General features: G+C 43.3%; 1 protein-coding gene across 1 annotated transcript in view; it reads right to left on the bottom strand.

Annotated features, from left to right (window-relative positions):
• LOC127571939 (mediator of RNA polymerase II transcription subunit 12-like protein) overlaps positions 1–12913 on the bottom strand; it is a 499625-nt gene that overhangs the window by 244745 nt on the left and 241967 nt on the right. The window lies entirely within an intron of this gene.

Raw genomic sequence — 12913 nt, 5'->3', positions numbered from 1 at the left:
TAAAAAAAAAACTTTGCCCCGTACATCTCCTTTGAACTTTCCCCCTCTCACCTTAAATGTACACCTTCTCGTATTAGATGAAATGAGATGAATAGATACCAAATAACCAATAGAAGAGAGAAAGGAAACAAACCATCAGTGCTGAAAAAGATAGAATTGCCGATTGTACAAAGTTGTCGAATTCAGTGCTGAGTTCAGAAGGCTGGATGTGGCTACACAGGATAGTGCGTAGGAGGTGGAGAAGCGAGAGACTACAGATGCTGGAACAACAAATAATCTGCTGGAGGAACTCAGTGGGTCAAGTAGCATCTGTGGGGTACAGGAACTGTTAACATTTCCATTCTGATGCAGGGTTTCGATCCAAAACATCGACAACTCCACTCCCTCGCAGGTGCTGTTCGACTGGCTGAGTTCCTCCAGAAGAGCATAGAGGTGATTTACAAAGATTTCCCAGAACTGGAAGACTGCAGCTCGGAGGAAAGAGTCAATATAAGCTAGAATTCTTTCGCTGGAAGAGAGGAGTCTCAGGGGAGACTTAACTGAGGCATATAAAATTAAGAGAGGCTTGGATGAGGTATGAATGGAATTGCCCATATTGAACTGCATTTAGGTGGGACACAGCAAGTGAATGATTGAAGCATACAGAACTTCCTGAAGCAAGTACACTATGGGATACAGTGAATAAACCACATGACAAATTTAGAACATAGAACAGTCCAGCACAGGAACAGGCCCTTCGCCCCACAATGTTGTGCAGAACTAATTCAATGCCTTACTAAACTAATTCCTTCTGCCTACACAATGTCCATATCCCTCCATTCTCTGCATATTCATGTGCCTATTTAAGAGCCTCCTAAATGCCTCTATCGTATTTGCTTCCACTACCACCCCTAGCAGCACATTCCAGGCACCCATCACTGTGTAAAAAACTTGCCCCGCACATCTCCTTTGAACTTATCTCCTCTCACCTTAAATGCATGCCCTCTGGTTTTAGACATTTTGACCCTAGGAAAAACATACTAGCTGTCTACTCTATCTATGCCTCTCATAATCTTATAAACTTCTATCAGATCTCCCTTCAACCTCCATTGCTCCAGACAAAACAATCGAAGTTTGTCCAGGCTGTCTTTGTAATAGCATGCTCTGTAATCCAGGCAACATCCTGGTAAACCAATTCTTCACCCTTTTCAAAGGCTCCACATCCTTCCTATGATGGGGCAACTAGAACTGAATGCAGTACTCCTGATGCAGCCTTACCAGAGATTTATAAAGCTGGAATGTAACTACCTGGCTCTTGAACTCAATGCCTCGGCTAAAAAAGGCAAACATGCCAAACGCCTTCTTTATCACCCTATCAACTTATGCAGCTGCTTTCAGGGAGCTCTGGACTTGGACCCGAAGATCCCTCTGTGCCTCAATGCTATTCTGCCCTGAATTTGTATGTCACAATGGGACAAGTGCAATTAGTCCCATCTCAGACTAATACTCATCTAATGCATCCAGCTTGAATGTCAACACAGAAATATCCAAACTTCAAGATACAAGTTTAATCAAACTGAACCTTGTTCTCTTCTCACAAGTCCAGGCCATGTCAAAGAAACATAGTGAAAAGCTGCAAATCCATGCCTGAAACTTTAGATGCAATGAAACTCTAGATGCAATGAAACTCGTGTTATATTGTTGTTGTTGTTTAATGACTGCTTAAGAATATATCAGCAAGGTAGAACCTTGCCATAAAATAGGAGAAGCCTCGTGTGCAATTTTCAATTAAGACTAATAATGATTGTAAAAAACATAGCTGTTGTTGGCAACAAAGCTAGATGAATAAAGAGATATATATTTTCTACCAAAGAGTTTAAGATTGATAGGCAGATACAATCAGTTTGATCAAATCAGTCTGAAGGGAAGAAATGTGGTTTCTCAATTTTTAAACTTATTTCAGTGAAAATTTTAACATAAAATTAATGGTAGAAACAATGCTTTTAGGAATTGAAAATAAATGCAATACGAGATCTCCCGCTATCTCTCAAAAGAGATGAGAACCTGAATTCTGTTCTGGGAAAGTTGGTGGCTGGTATCAACCAGAATAAATACACAGTACTGAATCTTGATTAACCTCACTGACTTGCAAACGCACAAATCGCCCAATGAAATAGGTAAAAGGAATGTTAGCAAACTGTAACTCCCAATTTACTAGTGGAGTGTATTAACAAATAAAACCTTTGGATGTCAATAATATTGCTAGATCTTGTCATGGAAAACAACTGCACAATCTCTTCCTGTTTTAAATAATGTAACGGCTGCTTCTTGGTTATTTTTAAAAATCAACCTCAGAGACCAAACCTGTTATCTCCTAATCTTGCAAACAGCACTAGAGCAAGTTGCACTAAAATGCTTAAATGTGCGTTTCCTTAAACATTGAGGCAATATTGTGGGCTTTGGTGAATACCAGACTTCAGTGAGGAGGACAAGCAGCAATAAGGTATGGCAAGATAAGGTTTTTTTCTTTTTCTTAAGTCCGTTAGTTTACTTTAGGGGCAGTGATGGCAACTGGTGGAGTGGCATGCTCCTCCTGTGAGATGCAGAAGATCAGGGAGAGTTCAAATGTCCCTGTCCAGCATGTCTGCAGGAAGTGTGTCCAGCTGCAGCTACTCTCAGACCACATGGATTGGTTGGAGTGGAGCTCCATCACAGATACAGATGATGTCCCCATCATCGAGGACATCTTCAAGAGGCAGTGCCCCACGAAGGCAGTATTCATCACTAAGGACCCACACCATCTGGGACACGCCCTCTTCTCGTTACTAACATCAGGGAGGAGGTACAGGAGCCTGAAGACCCACACTCAACGATTCAGAAACAGCTTCTTCCCCTCCGCCATCAGATTTCTGAATGGTCCATGAATCTATGTACACTACCTCATAATTCCTTTATCTTTGCTCTGTTTATTTTTGTAGTTTATGGTAATTTTACGTCTTTGCACTGTACTGCTGCTGCAAAACAACAAATTTCACGCCATATGTCAGTGATAATAAACCTGATTCTGATTCTGAGATGGACTCACTGTTAAGCATACAAAAGGCATAGTATGAGAAGCTTCAAGGAGTTGGTCACACCAATGGCTCAGTCAGATAAATGAGTTACTGCCAAGAGGTATTGCAGGAGTCTACTGTAGCTGTTCCCTTCTCAAACAAGTATACCCTTTTGGAGACTGCTATGGGGCAATAGCCTCTCAGGGGAAAATGACAGCAGCACCACAACTAGCTCTTTTATTCAGGAGGGTAGGGCAAAGTCTAGGCGAGCAATAGTGACGGGACTTTTTAGTCAGGGGCACAGTCAGGGGCATGTAGACGAACCAGGAAATTATAGGCCAGTGAACCTTACATCAGTGCTAGGGAAAATTATTGGAGAAGATTCGTAGGGATAAGACTATTGAACGGTTCCTTTATACGATGAGATGGACTCCTGACCTCACAACCTACCTTGTTTGACCTTGCACCTTATTGTCTACCTGCAATGCACTTCCCTGTAGCTGTAACACTTTACTCTGGACTCTGTTATTGTTTTTACCCTGTACTACCTCAATGCACTCTGTACTACCTCAACGCATTGTGTAATGAATTGATCTGTACGAACAGAATGCAAGATGATAAGAGGCATAGATCGAGTGGACAGTCAGAGACTTTTTCCCAGGGTGACAATGGCTAACATGACGGGACATAATTTTAAGGTGATTGGAGGAAGGTATAAGGGGGATGTCAGGGGTAAGTTTTTTTTTTACACAGAGAATGGTGGGTGCATGGAACGCACTGCCGGCAGAGGTTGTGGGGGCAGATACATTAGGGACATTTAAGAGACTCTTAGATAGACACATGAATGATAGAAAAATAGGGGGCTACGTGGGAGGGAAGAGTTAGATAGATGTTTGAGCAGGATAAAATGTTGGCACAACATTGTGGGCCGAAAGGCCTGTACTGTGCTGTAGTGTTCTATGTTCTAAGACAAGTTTTTCACTGTACCCCGGTACAAGTGACAATAATAAACCAATACCAATACCAGGATAGGATGTACTCGCATGTGGAAAAGCATGGACTTTTCGGGTAGTCAACATGGCTCTGTGTGGGAGAGGTCATGTTTTACAAACTCCATTAAGTTTTTTGAGGCGGTGACAAAGATGACAGATGAGGGTAGGGCAGTGGATGTTGTATTCACAAACTTTAGTAAAGCTTTCATCAAGGTCCTTCACGGAAAGCCATTCTAGAAGATTAAGGCACATGGGATCCATGAAAACTTGGTAGATTGGATTCAAAACTGGCTTGGCCATGGAAGACAGAGGGTAGTGGTGCAGGTCTGTTACTCTGACTGGAGGTCTGTGACCAGTTGTGTTCTGCAAGATTCAGTGCTGGGTCCTCTGTCTGTGATATAAATGACTTGGACACAAATTTGCAGACGACAGAAAAATTGTGGGAGCTGTGGATGGTGAAGAAAATCATCAAAGGTTTCAGAAGGATATAGATCAGTTGGAAATATGGGCAGATGGAGGTTAATCAGATAAATATGAGGTGTAGCACTTTGGGAGGTCAAATATAAGGGGAAAGTTAATGGCAGGACCCTTAACAGCATCAATGTACAAAAGGATCTTCAGGTCTAAGTCCATAGCTTCCTGAAAGTGGTGACACAAGTAGACAGGGTGGTAAAGAAAGCGTACAGCATGCCTGCCTTGATCGGTCGGGGTGCTAAGTATAAAAGTTGACAAGTCATGCTGCAGCTGTATAAAACTTTGGTGAGGCCTCATTTGGAATATTGTGTCTTGTTCTGGTCACCAAATTACAGGAAAGACCTGGGGACACTGGAGAGGATGCAGGAGAAGTTCACCAGGATGTTGCCTGGATTAGAGAGGATCAGTTATAAAGTGAGGTTGGACAAACTTAGATTATTTACTCTGGAGCATCAGAGGCTGAGGGGCAACCCTGATAGAAGTACATAAAATTCTGAGAGGTATAGACAGGGTAGATAGTCAGAGCCTTTATCCCAGGGTGGAAATGACAAATATTAGAAGGCAATACACAAAAAGTGCTGAAGGAACTCAGCAGGTTAGGCAGCATCTATGGAGGGAAATAAACAGTCGATGTTTCGGGCCGAGACCCTTCATCGGGACTGGAAAGGAAGAGGGCAGAAGCCAGAATAAGAAGGTGGGGGGAGGGGGAGGAGCACACACAGGCAGCTGATAGGTGAGTTCAGGTGAGAGGGGGAAGGTAGGTAGGTGGGTGGTGGGGGGGGAGTGGGAATGAAAGGGAGCTGCCTTATTCTGGTTTCTACCCTCTTCCTTTCCAGTACAACACAGGCAGATGAATGTGCAGAGAAGGGAGGGATATGGACATTGTGTAGGCAGAAGGGATTAGTTTAGTTGGGCATTTAATAACTAGTTTAATTAGTTTAGAGCAACATCGTGGGCCAAAGGTCCTGTTCCTGTGCTGTACTGTTCTACGTTCTAACAGGGGGAATACGCAAACTTGCCACAGATAAACACCAGACACTAGCATTGAACTTGGGTCACTGGAGCTGTGTGTCAACAGCCCTACTTGCTATGCCAGTGTACCAACTAAAGAGATTGCAGAGATTTAATCTGAACCATTAGTTGCAGGATCACTTATCTCTGTTAACTGCACACACTTGTTGATACTGATGGCTCAGAGTGCCTCAAGGATCTACTGGTGGATGGTTCTGCCAATAGGACTACGTATAACCAGGTATCAAGATGGAGGAAGGCAGCACATTGTCTGTAAATTATGGTCTGGAGTACAACAATGCTCCCAATTCAGATATCTTTGCTAATATCAACATGGAACAACACTGCCATGTCCAAGTGTAAAGCCTAGGGTCAATGCCAGATGGTTCATTCGCTTTTAGCCTCCTCCTGTTTTAACATATACAAGATTATGAGAGGAACAGATAGGGTAGCAAGTCAAAATCATTTTCCCCCTGGTAGGGGGTATCAAAAACAAGAGGGCACAGGTTTAAGGTGAGAGGGGGAGTCTTAAAAGGGGATCTGAGGGATAAGATTTTTATTTACACACACACGCACACACACACGCACACACACACACAGAGTGGTTGATACCTGGAGCACACTGCCAGAGGTAGTGGAATCAGATACAATCACTACATTAAGAGGCATCTAGGCTGATACTTAAATAGGCAGGGCATAGAAGGAGATGGACCTAACGCAGGCAAATGGGATTCGTGTAGGTGAGTGAAAAGGTCAGCATGGATGTGATGGACCGAAGGGCCTGTTTCTGTCCTGTACCATAACATTATCACTCTCTAGTTATAATAGAACATTTCAGAAGGCAAATTAATTTTTTTTTTACAATTCTTAGTCTTAGTGAATTTCAATTCCACGAGTGCCACAGTAGCAAGTGAACTCCTGTTACTAGATTGTTAGTCCAAGCCTCTGGGTAACTAGTGTGGCAATTTAACCAACTGTCACCACGATACCTTTCACTGTAAGTGGAGTTGCTCTCTGATGACTTCAGTGACACAGACAGTAGAGGTCCTGCCCTTCAGCTCACCACAGTTATGTCGAGTTATTTGCCCATCTAAACTCATCTCATTTGCCCGCACTAGCTCTGTATCCTTCTATACCCTGCCTATTTAAGTGTCTCTCTGATTGCCTCTTACAGTAGTGATTGTATCTGATTCCACCATGACCTCTGGCAGCAAGTTCCACCACACTCTCTAAAAAAAATTTCCCCTCAAATCCCCTCTAAAACTCCGTCAGCTCACCTTAAACCTATGCCCTCTTGTTTTTGATAACCCTACTAAGGAGAGAAAAGGATATTGACTCTCTACACCAATATGGGAAAAGTGGCAGGAAGAGAACCAAAGAAATTGGATAGATTCTACAGCTTGCACTACTTTAGGGACTGCTGGAAATTATACAATGACATGAATGTGCATTGAGGAATTTTTGTAATGGTGGTTTACACCGAAACAGAAAGAGTCATAGAGTCATAAAGCGTGGAAACAGGCCTTTCAGCCCAACTTGTCCATGCTGACCCCGATGCCCATCTAAGCTAGTCCCATTTACCCGCATTTGGCCCGTATCCCACTAAATCTTACCTGTCCAAGTGCCTTTTAAATGTTGTTATGGTACCTGCCTCAACCACTTCCTCTGGCTTATTGAAACTGCCTCAACATGGATCCAAGAGATAACAATAAACCACAGGTATGAGTATATGTTCTCAGGGTTGCAAGAAAGTGCAACTCATTCCTCAACATGGATCCAACAGATAAAATAAACCACGGGTATGAGTATATGTTCTCAGGGTTGCAAGAAAGTGCAACTCATTCTTGGGCTTGTGGAGACGATCATACTAAACCTAACTGCAGTATTCTCCAGTAATGTCAAATCAGAATACCTTATCACCTCTTATGCAGTTAGAAATCAGAATAGATCTAATACTGGAAGGAATAGGTATGGGAATGGAAATTCTTTACTCTTTTGATATTGAAACTCTAATAAATTGAGTAAATTGGGAGAAACCAACTCAGAGGTTATAAAGTCGAATATGAGTTGGTTTGGAACATTGTTAGAAACAACTTCTCAGAACTGGTAAGGAATCTGGAATTTGTGGATGGAAGTGAATGCAACTACATGGCAACAATATTTAGTTACAAAGGGGTGGGCAACCATACCAGTATTGCTTTGCACTGTTTAATTATGTAATGTTACGAACCAACAACAAAAGGAACACACTGAGTCATGTATCAGTGCTAAAAACTACTTTATTAATAACTTCGGATCATTAGGGAGGTAGAGGCAGACATAGATAGGAGTTTCAGGGAGATAGTTACACCTAAAAGTCAGGAGGCAGGTAGCTGGGTGACTGTTAGGAAAGGGAAGGGGATTAGACAGAAGGAGCAGTGCACCCCTGTGGCCGTTCCCATCAACAATAAGCACACCATTCTGGATACTGCCGGTGGGGACAACCTACCAGGGACAAGTTGTAGTGGTCAAGTCTCTGGCACGGAGGCAGGACCCTCATCTCAGATAGGAGGGAGGGTAAAGAGGAGAGCAGTAGTGATAGGGGATTCAATAGTTAGGGGGACAGATAGGAGATTCTGTGGAAGAGATCGAGAATCCCGGATGGTCTGCTGCCTCCCTGGTGCCAGGGTCCGTGATATCTCAGATCGAGTGCTTGATATTCTCAGGAGGGAGGGTGAGCAGCCAGATGTCATGGTCCATGTTGGGACCAATGATGTGGATAGGAAGGAGGAGGAGGTCCTGCAAAGAGAGTTTAGGGAATTAGGTGCAAAGTTAAAGGACAGGACCTCCAAGGTTGCAATCTCAGGACTGCTACCTGTGCCACGTGCTAGTGAAGCTAGAAGTAGGAGGATCATGCAGCTAAATACGTGGCTAAGGAGTTGGTGCAGGAGGGAGGGCTTCAGGTTTCTGGATAATTGGGCTTTGTTCCAGGGAAGGTGGGATCTGTTCCGAAGGGACGGTTTACACCTGAACTGGAAGGGGACTAACATACTTGCGGGTAGGTTTGCTAGTGCTGCTCCGGTGGGTTTAAACTAGATTTGCAGGGGGAGGGGAACCAGAGTGTTAGAGAAGAAAGTGAGGAGGAAAATGATTATGCGAGGTCTGCAGGTATGGACAGAAATCAAAGGTTTGTACATGATAGTAATGTTCTCAGGTGCATCTATTTCAATGCAAGGAGTATTGTAGGTAAGGCGGATGAGCTTAAGGCGTGGATTGGCACGTGGGATTACGATGTTATTGCTATTAGTGAGACATGGTTGAAAGAGGGGCAGGACTGGTAGCTTAATGTTCCAGGCTTCCGTTGTTTCAGACGTGATAGAAGGGGAGGGATGAAAGGGGGAGGAGTGGCATTACTGGTCAGGGAACAGATCACGGTTGTGCGTAGACAGGACAACCCGGAGTGCTCGACTACAGAGGCCATATAGGTGGAGCTGAGGAATAGGAAAGGTGTGGCCACACTAATAGGGTTGTATTATAGACCGCCCAATAGTCAGAGAGAATTGGAGCAACAAATCTGTAGGGAGGTAGCAGACCGATGTAAGAAACAGAAAGTTGTAATAGCAGGGAACTTTAACTTTCCACATATTGACTGGGACTCCCAAACTGCGAAAGGGTTGGATGGCTTGGAATTTGTCAAATGCGTTCAGGAAAGTTTTCTAAATCAATATATAGAGGTACCAATGAGAGAGGATGCAATACTTGATCTCCTATTAGGGAACCAGGCAGGTCAGGTGACAGAAGTATGTGTAGGTGAGCATTTTGGGTCCAGTGACCATAATGTAATTAGTTTCAAGATAATTATGGAGGTTCTAAATTGGAGAAAGGCCAATTTTGTGGAAATGAGAAAGGATCTAGGTAGGGTGGATTGGGATAAGTTATTTTCTGGCAAGGATGTGCTCAGTAAATGGAAAGCCTTCAAAGATGAAATTTTGAGAGTGCAGAGTTTGTATGTTCCTGTCAGGATTAAAGGCGAAGGTAACAAGCATAGGGAACCTTGGTTTTCAAGGGATGTTGGTGAGCTGGTTAAGAAAAAGAGAGAGGTGTATAGCAGGTACAGGCAACTAGGAACGGATGAGGTACTTTAACAGTATAGGAAATGTAAGAAAATACTAAAAAAGGAAATCAGGAAGGCAAAAAGAAGACATGAGGCTGCTTTGGCAGATAATGTAAAGGTAAACCCAAAGGGTTTCCACAGGTATATTAAGAGCAAAAGGATAGTAAGAGACAGAATTGGTCCCCTAGAAGATCAGAGTGGTCGTATATGTGTGGAGCCTCAGGAGATGGGGGAGGTCTTAAACAGTTTTTTTGCATCAGTATTTACTCAGGAAACTGGCATCGTGGATATGGAAGGAAGGGAAACAAGCACTAGTGTCATGGAACATATGGAGATTAAGGAGGAGGAGGTACTTGATGCTTTACAGTGAATAAAGGTAGATAAATCCCCAGGGCCTGACAAGATATTTCCTCGGACCTTGAGAGAGACTAGTGTAGAAATTGTAGGGGCCCTGGCAGATATATTTAAAATGTCCTTAGCCACGGGTGCAGTGCCAGAGGACTGGAGGATAGCTCATGTTGTTCCATTGTTTAAGAAAGGCTCGAAGAGTAAACCAGGTAATTATAGGCCAGTGAGCCTGACATCAGTAGTGGGTAAATTATTGGAAGGTGTTCTGAGAGATAGGACATATAAGTATTTGGACAGCCAAGGGTTGATTAAGGATAGTCAGCAAGGCTTTGTGCGTGGTAGATCGTATTTAACGAATCTTGTGGAGTTTTTTGAGGAGATGAAGGTAAGGCTGTGGATGTTGTCTACATGGACTTTAGTAAGGCCTTTGACAAGGTCCCACATGGGAGATTAGTTCAGAAGGTTCAGTCAATGGGTATCCATGGAAAGGTTGTAAACTGGATTCGAAATTGGCTGAGTGGGAGAAGACAGAGAGTGGTTGTTTCTCAGATTTGGAGGCCTGTGACTAGTGGTGTGCCTCAGGGATCTGTGTTGGGGCCATTATTGTTTGTTGTATATATCAATGATCTAGAAGATGTGGTAAATTGGATTAGTAAATTTGCAGAGGACACTAAGATTGGAGGTGTAGTGGACAGTGAGGAAGACTTTCAAAGCTTGCAGAGGGATCTGGACCAAATGGAAAAATGGTCCAGAAAATGGCAGATGGAATTTAATGCAGACAAGTGTGAGGTGTTGCATTTTGGAAGGACAAATCAAGGGAGGACATGCACAGTAAATGGTAGGGCACTGAGGAGTGCGGAGGAACAAAGGGATCTGGGAGTTCAGATACATAATTCCCTGAAAGTAGAGTCACGGGTAGACAGGGTTGTAAAAAAGGCTTTTGGCATCCTGGCATTTATAAATCAAAGTATTGAGTATAGGAGTTGGAATGTTTTGGTGAGGTTGTATAAGTCATTGGTGAGACCAAATTTAGAATATTGTGTGCAGTTCTGGTCGCCGAACTACAGGAAGGATGTCAGTAAGATTGAAAGAGTGCAGAGGAGATTTACAAGAATGTTGCCGGGTCTTCAGGAGTTGAGTTACAAGGAAAGATTGAGCACATTAGGACTTTATTCCTTGGAGCGGAGAAGAATGAGGAGAGATATGATAGAGGTTTACGAAATGATGAGGGGCATAGACAGAGTTAATACAAGTAGGCTCTTTCCACCTAGATTAGGAGAGATAAGTACGAGAGGACATGGCTTTAGGGTGAAAGGGGAAAGGCTTAGGGGGAGCATTAGAGGGAACTTCTTCACTCAAAGAGTGGTGGGAGTGTGGAATAGGCTGCCATCTGATGTGGTAAATGCGGGCTCGCTCTTAATAGTAAGTTGGATAGATACATGGACGAGAGAGGTCTGGAGGGGTATGGGCTGGGGGCAGGCAAATGGGACTAGCAGAATAATGTTTCGGCACAGACTAGAAGGGCCAAATGGCCTGTCTTCTGTGCTGTAGTTTTCTATGGTTCTAACTACTTATGATACTAAGAAAAATAAAAGTAAAAATGTTAGATTGTTAGAAGTAAAAATGTTAGATCTTAAACATCAACCCCAAAAACTAAACTCGTAGTGTGTGTGTGTGGCAAACTCCAAGTCCAGGAATAGTTTTCAAAGTTCAGTTCAGCAAGCCATAAGGTGAAACGTGAGCAAAGGCTTCTTCAACAACCACCATTGACTGAAGACAAAACGTAGATGTAGAGAGAAAATAGAGAGTAATTACGAAATCCAAATGTTCCACTTTGGAACCCAAACGACACCTGTCTTTACTCAGCAGTGACTACTCCACCACATCTTCCTCACCCTGAAAGGCACTCGAATCGTGGCCGTCCACACAAATACCTGTTTCTTTCCACAGGTCAACAACAAAGTGAACTCCACTGCTTTGTTCCAAAGTATCTGCCACCCCACAAGGCATCCGAGACGTGGCCGTCCACACAAATACCTGTTTCCCTCTACAGGTTAACAACAAAGTGGACTCCACTGGATTACTCCAAAAATTCATACGTGGATTGTAGTGACAGATGCAGTTATTGTTTCTCAGCCATCGATAGAGAAACTAGCAGGCTGGTGTCTCTCTCTCTCCCTTCCTCTCTCTCCTCTGACTGACTCCTTCAAAAACGTCATTACGTCCTTTATCTTCTGTCGTAACCACGCCACACACACACACACACACTGTGCTATGCTCTATCTTAAAGGGACATTCACCAATAGTAACCTAGTCTGTAACAGTAAAAAGTGGCTCTATGTAACTTAGAGCAATTAATAGTGACGTCAGAGAATAATCTAACTCTGACAATTTTGAGAATGATGCACTTGAAAATCAACAACCCAGTTGGCTTAGAATGAAAAAAAGAACCTCAATGGGATGCAAATGCTTTCTGGTTCCAAGCAATATGAAGAAAGGGACAAGAGGGACGGTTCTGCAATTTTTGGATAAGGTCTAAGGCAATCCAGGTCTCTTATTTGGGTGCCCATGGTGTTGGGAGACCAGATGAGATATGATGCTAACCCCACAGTACAATCTAAACATTAGGAACAATGATCTAATGAGTGGGTATGCCCAAGAATGCCACCAAGTCCAAAGCCCTGTAGCTTAGACCTTGTTCAGGATCATGTGTCTGGCAGAGAGTCTGTGGTAATGAAACTCAGGCCTACGATGATGTGAAATTTTGCGCTTGTCTTTAGAGACAACTTATTGGGAAGATGGGACAGTTAATAAAGCCACCTGTGGGACAGTGTCGGTGTAATGTCTCATTGGTGTGGACAAAGACTTCAGTATGGAGACACAAGAGGCTGCAGATGCTGGAATCTGGAGCAAAAAAAAACCCACTGGGTCAGGCAGCATCTGTGGAGGGAAATGGACAGTCG

The sequence above is a fragment of the Pristis pectinata genome, chromosome 6, assembly GCF_009764475.1.
Source record: "Pristis pectinata isolate sPriPec2 chromosome 6, sPriPec2.1.pri, whole genome shotgun sequence".
NCBI lineage: Eukaryota > Metazoa > Chordata > Chondrichthyes > Rhinopristiformes > Pristidae > Pristis > Pristis pectinata.
The sequence above is the reverse complement of the archived record's forward strand: the minus strand, read 5'-3'. Positions and strand labels throughout refer to the sequence as shown.